The 8,331-nt window shown below is 51.8% G+C and overlaps 1 non-coding gene across 1 annotated transcript; it reads right to left on the bottom strand.

Annotated features, from left to right (window-relative positions):
- Window positions 1-1,434: 1,434 nt before the first annotated feature.
- On the bottom strand, window positions 1,435-1,598 carry LOC121877149. The gene has a single exon (XR_006090909.1). It is a non-coding gene; the product is annotated as a 5.8S ribosomal RNA (ribosomal RNA).
- Between the last annotated feature and the right edge of the window lie 6,733 nt (window positions 1,599-8,331).

Genomic DNA, 8,331 nt, shown 5'->3' with positions numbered 1-8,331 from the left:
GCCGGTACTCCCACCCCTGACTCCGTTCCTTCTTATTCTTAAGACAGAGAGAGAGAGAGAGAGGAAGGTTTGAGGGGCTTGTCGCGGGGGTACCAGCGGCCATGGCGCCGGTACTCCCACCCCTAACTCCGTTCCTTCTTATTCTTAAGACAGAGAGAGAGAGAGAGAGAGAGAGAGAGAGATAAAGGAAGGTTTGAGAGGCTTATCTCGGGGGTACCAGCGGCCATGGCGCCGGCACTCCCACCCCTGACTCCGTTCCTTCTTATTCTTCTTCTTCTTCTTCTTCTGACAGAGAGAGGAAGGTTTGAGGGGCTTGTCGCGGGGGTACCAGCGGCCATGGCGCCGGCACTCCCACCCCTAACTCCGTTCCTTCTCATTCTCAACGAGCAGCTTAGGTGCTCGGCCCTCTCAGCAACATCAATAGTGGTAAATAGCCAATAGGAAAAGTGTTCCAGCAGAACATCTCTCGCAGAGTCATATACACAGTTTTAATGCATATACGCTCGTGTTACGCCCTTACTCGGCCGCACCTTTGCCGCTTAAACTTTGACCTCTTTCCCCGTTCCCGCATGCCACAGCAGTGGCACTTGTTTATCCGGAAAAAGAGAGCGAGAGTCGCAGTATTAATTGGCGTGAGCGGCCTTTCCGGCTGCAGAACTAGTGCTCTATCCCGGCGAGCGCCGTTATGAGGCGCAACACCGTCTTTAACGCGTTTAGAGAGAACTCCCCCTGCCTCCCTCCCAGGCCTGTCATGAGATAGACGTGCACTCGTGGCGAACTCTCAAAGAGAACGCCCACACCGTGTCTGACCGTGGGAGAGGGTGGAGGAGCGCGTGAGGAAGAGCACGGCGTCACCCAAACATTCTCGTCCCGACGAGAGCAATTGTCATCTCTCTGCCTGCGCCACTACATGGTAGACTGCGGGCCCAGGAGCACTCATCAATTTAGGTTCCACTGCAATGCATGCCAAGCACTCTTTTCGAGGTGATAGACGAAATTCCGGCGGGGCTTACTTAAAAGATATCCGACCCGGTGTCGTTTCCTCTTCGTGGGATGGAGTGCTTCTTCTCCGAGAGAGAAGGAGGAGGACGTGTGCCTCTTAGAACATGTGCAGCATCAGCCATGAGCGGCCGACGGCCATTCGTGTCTCTGTGGACAGCAGGCAAAAGAGCGCCTCCAGTTATTTGCGAGGGCGACAACTGTCGTCGGGACGGGACACACACACATGTGTGTGTGTGTGCCCGGCTTTGTTGTGGTTGAATGTGGGTGCGCCAAGTCCATGGACTTGCTAGTGATAGGCTTGTTTTTAAGGGCACGCCTCGCGCAAGGCGCGGGCGATTAAACCCCAAGGCGGAAGCTCGGTTCGGGTTACCCTCGTGTCGGGGAGACAGTCAGCAGGCACCGAACTCGCAGCAACCGATGGATGTATATTTCCGACCCTCGTAGAGGAGTGGCGGCGACAAGCTCATATGGCTGCCGCCGCCGCAATATGCGTTTAACTTGTCGATGTATCTGGTATTCTTGCGATTCACATACCGACACGCAGTTTGCTGCGGTCTTCATCGACCCACGAGCCGAGTGATCCCCCGTTAAGAGTTGTGTATTTGCCATTTGGTCTTTTTGCGACTAACTATCACAGGTCGAGTCTCAATGAAAGGGTTTGACAGACATAGCCCAAGTTTGTGGTTTGGTTTTGGCCGGACGGCTTGTTGTTTTTTGACACTTGAATTTCACTCTTTTTGGGTCAAGAGGCTTATTCGCCGGTAGTAAGGAACGGACGGGCAGCCGTCCAAAGCCCCGTCCGTCCTCCTCCGGCCTTCGCTCTCTCGCCCGAGTGTGGTCCACCCACAGCGTGGTACCTATTTTTGGTGCGGGGGCCGGGATTGTCCTCTTTCGCTGCTGGAGTTGCCAGAGCAGAGCCCGAGACCGCCCAAATCAGGAGAGTAGTAGTTTTAAGAGCGCCCCGTTCTCTTTCTCTCTGTTAATGATCCTTCCGCAGGTTCACCTACGGAAACCTTGTTACGACTTTTACTCCCTCTAAATGATCAAGTTTGGACATCTTTCCATCAGCTCGAGGCGACGACCCCAGAAAACCCTCTCGGGCAACGGGGCAGACAATCCAAGAGCGCCAGTCCGAAGGCCTCACTAAATCATTCAATCGGTAGTAGCGACGGGCGGTGGGTACAAAGGGCAGGACGTAGTCAGCGCAAGCTGATGACTTGCACTTACTGGGAATTCCTCGTTCATGGGAAACAATTGCAAGCCCCAATCCCTATCAAGAAAGGCTTTGAATGGGTTACCCGCTCCTCTCGGAGGGGGAAAACTGCTGATCCTCTGGTATGCCATGCGCGGCTCCAGAACATCTAAGGGCATCACAGACCTGTTATTACCAACTGCGCGGCCAGAATTGCCGCTTATCCTCTAAGAAGAAGTTGCGAACTGGACACCATTTTCTGGAGATCCGTCGACTACTTAGTAGGCCAGAGTCTCGTTCGTTATCGGAATTAACCAGACAAATCGCTCCACCAACTAAGAACGGCCATGCACCACCACCCACCGAATCGAGAAAGAGCTCTCAATCTGTCAATCCTTCCGGTGTCTTGGCCTGGTGAGGTTTCCCGTGTTGAGTCAAATTAAGCTGCAGGCTCCACTCCTGGTGGTGCCCTTCCGTCAATTCCTTTAAGTTTCAGCTTTGCAACCATACTTCCCCCGGAACCCAAAGACTTTGGTTTCCCGGAAGCTGCCCGCCGGGTCATGGGAATAATGCCGGCGGATCGCTAGTTGGCATCGTTTATGGTTAGAACTAGGGCGGTATCTGATCGCCTTCGAACCTCTAACTTTCGTTCTTGATTAATGAAAACATCCTTGGCAAATGCTTTCGCAGTAGTTCGTCTAGCGACGGTCCAAGAATTTCACCTCTAGCGTCGCAATACGAATGCCCCCGCCTGTTCCGATTAGTCATTACCTCTGGTTCTGAAAACCAACAAAATAGAACCGAGGTCCTATTCTATTATTCCATGCATCCCCATTCGGGCCATTCAAATAGCCTGCTCTGAGCACTCTAATTTTTTCAAAGTAAACTCTCCGGCCACTCGGGACACTCGACAAAGAGCATCCCGTGCGAGCCGGCGGGGCGGCTGTTCGGAGCGTGACAGTAAACACCGGGCGGTGCACCGTCAGTCCGGAACTGAGATCCAACTACGAGCTTCTTAACCGCAACAATTTAATATACGCTATTGGAGCTGGAATTACCGCGGCTGCTGGCACCAGACTTGCCCTCCAATGGATACTTGTTAAAGGATTTAAAGTGTACTCATTCCGATTGCGAGGCCTCGGATGAGACTCACATCGTTATTTTTCGTCACTACCTCCCCGTGCCGGGAGTGGGTAATTTGCGTGCCTGCTGCCTTCCTTAGATGTGGTAGCCGTTTCTCAGGCTCCCTCTCCGGAATCGAACCCTGATTCCCCGTTACCCGTTATAGCCATTGTAGGCGCATAACCTACAATCGAAAGCTGATAAGGCAGACACTTGAAAGAAGCGGCGCCGGTGCGGAGACCGTGCGCTCAGCCCGAAGTTATTCAGATTCACCACAGGTGGGTTACGGACCGGGGCCCGACCAGTTTTGAACTAATAAAAGCGCTCTTCCCTTGCGGTCAGAGACCAATTGCATGTATTAGCTCTAGAATTGCCACAGTTATCCAAGTAAGTGGGTTTACAGAACCAATGAAACATAGCTCATTTAATGAGCCATTCGCGGTTTCGCCTTAAATCGGCTTGTACTTACATATGCATGGCTTAATCTTTGAGACAAGCATATGACTACTGGCAGGATCAACCAGGTAGCTGCTGCTGTTGGCGGCGCCTATCACGGCGGCCAAAATAGTGAGAGAGATTGAGAGAGAGGCAGAAGACATTGGGCGAGGGACCGCACGTTGGCCTTAGAGAAATAGCAAACCAGATGATCAGATCTAACTGCACCTTCTCTTGCTATCCTCGGCGCCGGCAGCGCCACCGTGTGTGCCAATCTCCTCCCTTATCCGCTCCTCCTCTTCTCTTTGCCCCACCTCCAGCGAGGCAGCCGACATTGGGCGAGGGACCGCACGTTGGCCTTAGAGAAATAGCAAACCAGATGATCAGATCAAACTGCACCTTCTCTTGCTATCCTCGGCGCCGACAGCGCCACCGTGTGTGCCAATCTCCTCCCTTATCCGCTCCTCTTCTCTTTGCCCCACCTCCAGCGAGGCAGCCGACATTGGGCGAGGGACCGCACGTTGGCCTTAGAGAAATAGCAAACCAGATGATCAGATCAAACTGCACCTTCTCTTGCTATCCTCGGCGCCGGCAGCGCCACAGTGTGTGCCAATCTCCTCCCTTATCCGCTCCTCTCCTCTCCTCTTTGCCCCAGCTCCAGCGAGGCAGCCGACATTGGGCGAGGGACCGCACGTTGGCCAATCTCCTCCCCTTATCCGCTCCTCTTCTCTTTGCCCCAGCTCCAGCGAGGCAGCCGACATTGGGCGAGGGACCGCACGTTGGCCTTAGAGAAATAGCAAACCAGATGATCAGATCAAACTGCACCTTCTCTTGCTATCCTCGGCGCCGGCAGCGCCACCGTGTGTGCCAATCTCCTCCCTTATCCGCTCCTCTCCTCTCCTCTCCTCTTTGCCCCAGCTCCAGCGAGGCAGCCGACATTGGGCGAGGGACCGCACGTTGGCCAATCTCCTCCCTTATCCGTTCCTTTTCTCTTTGCCCCAGCTCCAGCGAGGCAGAAGACATTGGGCGAGGGACCGCACGTTAGCCAATCTCCTCCCTTATCCTTCTCCTCTCTCTGTTTCTTTCTCACTCTCTCTTACTGTTTGTGGGGACGTGGGCTCATGAGCGCCATCGTCGCCCAATATTGGTTAGGTTGTGTATTTTACGGGTGGGAACCGCCATCGTTGTTAGGTGATGGGGTAACCCAACGTGTGCTTTGACGAGTTTTGGCTGCTAAACTCTCTTTTTAGTATACTCGGCTCCCAGACTGCGCTCTGGTCGTATTTAACCATGAGCGTTGTCTATGCACATTTAGAGTAGCCGTTTGCGCGTGGAATAGTGCAATGAATCTCTTTCAAGAGACGGTTGGGCGCTGCATTGAAGGCCGGCACAGACGCGAAGACGGGGTGATCAGCCAACGCAAGTCCGCTAAGTTGGGCAGACAGCAAGGCGAAGGGGAGCCCCGTTCTGGACTGAAAGGCCGCAGCATATGCTGTGACGGAAACTAGTAGGGTGGCGACGTGTGCGCCGAGAGAGAACCGGAGTAAATAATGTCCAAACGGAAGAGAGACCTGGCAAGTGTAATTGATAGAGCGCGAGCCTACTCGCCATAAGCCCGCTCCACTGCCATTCCTCTGATCCAATGAGACTAAAATCTCTCTCCTTCTGCTCCAGCCATTGCAGGGCAGGGAAGCGACGGCTATTTTGGTTGTTGTTTTTGAATGCCGCGCTTTGCTTCGCAGAGGCGCCGAAGTGCGCTGGGGGGCGGAAGATATTCCACACCGAATAGGTGTGTGAAGGCACCCTCTCCCCTTAATATAGTGAAATAGTGCAATCCAGCATACAAGAGCGGACGATAGGACAGTCACAGTACCGCACCTCGAGAGTGGAAGTTGTTTGATCGTTTGTTAGGCAAGGTTAAAACCTGACTGTTCGTGAACAGCCGAATAACCCGGTTCCAGACTTACAATAGACGCAACATCATGATGCTGTTGCTGTCACGGAAACCGTGGTGGCGACGTGTGCGCCGAGAGAGTAATAATGTTCAATTGGGAGACAGACCTGGCTAGTAAAATTCATAGAACCCGCTCCACTGCCATGCCTCTGACCCCATGAGACTATTTTCTCTCTCTCTCTCTCCTTCTGCTGCTCCAGCCATTGCAGGGCAGGGAAGGGAAAGCGACGGCAACTTTGGTTGTTGTTTTTGAATGCCGCGCTTTGCTTCGCAGAGGCGCCGAAGCGCTCCGCTGGGGTGCGGAAGATATTCCACACCGAATAGGTGTGTGAAGGTACCCTCTCCCCTTAATATAGTGAAATAGTGCAATCCAGCATACACGAGCGGACGATAGGACAGTCACCGTACCGCACCTCGAGAGTGGAGGTTGTTTGATCGTTTGTTTGGCACGTTTAAAACCTGACTGTTCGTGAACAGCCGAATAACCCGGTTCCGGACTTATTGGTAGACACAACATCATGATGCTGCTGCTGTCACGGAAACGGTGGTGGCGACGTGTGTGCCGAGAGAGAGTAATAATGTTCAATAGGAAGACAGACCTGGCTAGTGAAATTCATAGATCGCGCTCCACTGCCATTCCTCTGACCCCATAAGACTATTTTCTATCTCTCGGTGTGTGCAGATTCTCGGATCATTTTGTATAGTATGCTATTAAATCGACCCTCGAATGACTCTGATGATCTCCCATTCGGGTGTGCAAGTTCTCTGTAGTATGCTATCAAATCGACCCCTGATTGACTTTGACGGTCTCCCATGCGGGTGTGGAACTTCTCTGGTATTTTGTATAATATGACCGAGGTGCCTCTACCCATTACTATAGTGAAATAGTGCCATCCAGTGTACAAGGGCGGACGCTTTCATCACCGTCTCCCACTCGGTGTGTGCACATTCTCGGATCATTTTGTATAGTATGCAATAAAATCGACCCTCGATTGACTCTGAAGGTCTCCCATTCGGGTGTGCAAGTTCTCTGTAGTATGCTATCAAATCGACCCCCGATTGACTTTGACGGTCTCCCATTCGGGTGTGCAAGTTCTCTGTAGTATGCTATCAAATCGACCCCCGATTCACTTTGACTGTCTCCCATGCGGGTGTGGAACTTCTCTGGTATGTTGTGTAATATGACCGAGGTGCCCCTACCCCTTACTATAGTGAAATAGTGCCATCCAGTGTACAAGGGGGGACGCTTTCATCACCGTCTCCCACTCGGTGTGTGCACATTCTCAGATCATTTTGTATAGTATGCTATTAAATCGACCCTCGATTGACTCTGACGGTCTCCCATTCGGGTGTGTAAGTTCTCTGCAGTATGCTATTAAATCGACCCCCGATTGACTTTGACGGTCTCCCATGCGCGTGTGGAACTTTTCTGGTATGTTGTACAATATGACCGAGGTGCCTCTACCCCTTACTATAGTGAAATAGTGCCATCCAGCATACAAGGGCGGACGTTTTCATCACTGTCTCCCACTCGGTGTGTGCAGATTCTCGGATCATTTTGTAAAGTATGCTCTTAAATCGACCCCCGATTGACTTTGACGGTCTCCCATTCCGGTGTGCAAGTTTCTGTAGTATGCTATTAAATCGACCCCCGATTGACTTTGACGGTCTCCCATTCGGGTGTGCAAGTTTCTGTAGTATGCTATCAAATCGATCCCCGATTGACTTTGACGGTCTCCCATTCGGGTGTGCAAGTTTCTGTAGTATGCTATTAAATCGACCCCCGATTGACTTTGACGGTCTCCCATTCGGGTGTGCAAGTTTCTGTGGTATGCTATCAAATCGACCCCCGATTGACTTTGACGGTCTCCCATTCGGGTGTGCAAGTTTCTGTAGTATGCTATTAAATCGACCCCCGATTGACTCTGACGGTCTCCCATGCGGGTGTGGAACTTCTTTGGTATGTTGTATAATATGACCGAGGTGCCCCTACCCCTTACTGTAGTGAAATAGTTCCATCCAGCGTACAAGGGCGGACGCTTTCGGTATGTGCAGATTCTCGGATCATTTTGTATAGTATGCTATTAAATCGACCCTCGATTGACTCTGACGGTCTCCCATTCGGGTGTGTAAGTTCTCTTGGTGTATTTGAAGTATGAGTTGAGTTTAATGAAGTTGATTTCGTCATAGGCACGGTGCTGTGCAGTGCTGTGCCATCGACAACACCAATAAGGAAGGGGCATCTATTTTTACTTAGGCTAGCATACCTAAGTTAAAGCAAACTCCCCTTGCCAATACAAGAAGGAAGAGGATTTCGAAATCGACGAAACCTCCGGCGGCCCGGTAGTGGTTGGTTAGGTAGTTGCCTGTATTATAACTCTATAAAATTAAAGGTCGCCCATTAGACTTTACCACGGTCAGGCGAAACAGGTTAGGTTAGATAGTGGTGGCTGTATGGATTATTTCTTTGTCTCTTATTGACTTAGGCTGGCTAGCCTCTATAAAATTGAGGACACCAATAGACTTTGTACTAAGGTTAGGTTAAACAGACACTTGGAGCAGGCCGCTACACACTTCTGCTGTAATGGAGGATTTCGCCATCGGGGGGCGTGACGAAACCTCCGGC

The sequence above is a fragment of the Homarus americanus genome, unplaced genomic scaffold, assembly GCF_018991925.1.
Source record: "Homarus americanus isolate GMGI-L3 unplaced genomic scaffold, GMGI_Hamer_2.0 scaffold32057, whole genome shotgun sequence".
NCBI classification, from domain to species: Eukaryota; Metazoa; Arthropoda; class Malacostraca; order Decapoda; family Nephropidae; genus Homarus; species Homarus americanus.
Note: the sequence above shows the minus strand (reverse complement) of the source record. Positions and strands in the feature narration are given on the sequence as shown.